The sequence below is a fragment of the Myotis davidii genome, unplaced genomic scaffold (genome assembly GCF_000327345.1).
Source record: "Myotis davidii unplaced genomic scaffold, ASM32734v1 scaffold1134, whole genome shotgun sequence".
In the NCBI taxonomy this organism is placed as follows: Eukaryota; Metazoa; Chordata; class Mammalia; order Chiroptera; family Vespertilionidae; genus Myotis; species Myotis davidii.
In genome coordinates, this window is record NW_006286229.1 from 1,014,222 (window position 1) to 1,016,458 (window position 2,237).

Consider the following 2,237-nt stretch of genomic DNA (forward strand, 5'->3'; position numbering starts at 1 on the left):
ACCACAGGGACGGTGGCCCCTCGGCCGGCGTGCCTGTCCCCCACACTCACTGGTCTCAAGGGAGACACAGGCCCAGGAGCGGGCTCTCGCTTAACTGTCTGTGCATGACTCCCTGGGCCCAGAGACGAGGTCCGGCCCCCCCAGTCAGTGCTGGGTGAGAGGGCGCGAAGAGCCATAATGATCGTAACTCACTGATTACATGGTACTGACCGTATCATTTTGCTCTCATTAGACGGTTATTTCAATACTGCCAACCGCCAGATAATTACACAGGCAACTATATCTGGATGACATACTCTCCCCCAGCGTGATGCATCAGCCATAAAGATAATTACAGTGCAATTTTTGCCATAGTATTTTATACAAATAGCAGAAACAAGTGCATTGTGGAAATCTACTTTTACTGCTTGCTGGTGAGCCCAGGCTCTTTCAGAGGGACCGGGCTCATAATTGCGCCTTCATAATCTCACCGCGGACAGAGCATTCTCTACCGCACGGTGCCGGGAAGAAGAGGACACACGGTCCCTGGTGGCTGCCATTTAAAGGGATTAGGTGAAATGAATCAGCAAAGATCATTGTATCATCTGATTTCATTCATGTGAAACTGCTCAGAAAGGAAGTGGTCTCTGGGCCTGTCCTTGCCGGGAGTGGGAGTGGGGTGGGGGCGGGGGCGGGTGCTGGAAAGAGGAGGAGCATTAGCACCAGGGCTGTGTGTATGCTTGGCTCATGAGGATGCTAGGATAATATAATCTTCATTTCTGTCGCTATATTTAAAAACACATATTTTTATTGATTTCAGAAAGGAAGGGAGAGGGAGAGATAGAAATATCAATGTTGAGAGGCTCCTTGATTGGCTGCCTCCTACCCTTGAATGGAATGGAAGCCGGGACCCTTCAGTCCACAGGCCAACGCTCTAGCCACTAAGCCAGTGGTTCTCAACCTTCTGGCCCTTTAAATACAGTTCCTCATGTTGTGACCCAACCATAAAATCATTTTCGTTGCTACTTCATAACTGTAATGTTGCTACTCTTATGAATCGTCATGTAAATATCTGATATGCAGGATGGTCTTAGGCAACCCCTGTGAAAGGGGTCCACCAAAGGGGTCGCGACCCACAGGCAGAGAACCGCTGCATTAAGCCAAACCAGCTAGGGCTGTCGCTACATTTTTTGTGGGAGCCGCCGTAGACCACGGGCACAGGTGTTTGTAAGTCGCATCAGAAATACACAGCTGGAAAAGGGCAAGCACCTGCCCCTCGGAGAGCCCAGTCTCCGGTTCAAAGGCTGAGGGACAGCTGTGCTGACTTCTGTTCTCTCTCCTTCCCCTTACAGATGCCCCTGCCCTTCTCCCTCCTCTGCTCCCCCAGCAGGTGGTTGGTGGGAGTGTTTCCAGACAGAAGATGTGATTTCCCTTTTTGGTCCTCGGCACTCCATCTCTGTCCTCCTGGCTGCACCAGGACTTCTCTTCCCAGCCTGTGCCCTTCCTGTGCTGAGACTCCCCCATCCCTCTACCCAGCGCTGATGTAGACAGTGCGTAGTGAACCCCCAGTTCCAGCTGGCATTGACTGTAGACTCCCCTGGCTCCCTCAACAATAAAGGACGTTTGCATATGACCTAGAGTGATGTATTTGTTTGGTTGGTGGATCGGTGTGTGTTTTTTTCTCTTCTTTAACTCTTCCAACCACATCATACATACCTATATATGTACATCTGATTTGCACCTACACAAATATATCTCACTAGAGTTATCTTTATTTTGTACACAGCAATTTTCCCGACAGTGCCTTACTCAGTGTTTCATACAATTAGTATCAGGAGATTATTTAGTGATTAAAAGCATCGATAAATGAATTTGGAAGATGGTTTCTTGCATTCAACGAATTTCACAAACTAGCTTCAGATAAAGAAAAACACATATTCTGAAGCGCTTCATCCGAATTTCTAGGATGGGCCTGGGCGATATTGATCTCTGAATTTGACTCTACTTAGAGGAGGGAGGGGGGATCAAGGCTGTGCGAAGACCGGGCCACTGAGGAGGAGGCATCGAGCACTGTATCATTCTTCTGCCCCCAAATGTCAAGCATGGGCCCTGCAGTAGGTGGTAGGGGTGAGATGTGACCCAGACACAGGGTTTACAGTGGCCACCTTAGTTGTTATAGAGGGAAACCTTTATTTCAGACTCTTCTACAATGCTAGTTACCAGCCTGTAGCTAGGCTAGAAGTCCCCAGTATATGTAA

At 48.9% G+C, this 2,237-nt stretch overlaps 1 protein-coding gene across 1 annotated transcript in view; it reads left to right on the plus strand.

The window, feature by feature from the left end:
- The window catches only part of TAC3 (tachykinin 3), a 7,706-nt gene extending 6,250 nt beyond the window's left edge, over positions 1-1,456 (plus strand). Inside the window, exon 7 of the mRNA XM_006757357.2 lies at positions 1,332-1,456. The gene's annotated coding sequence lies outside the window, so the exon portion shown is untranslated. The remainder of the gene's footprint in view (positions 1-1,331) is intronic.
- Positions 1,457-2,237: the final 781 nt, after the last annotated feature.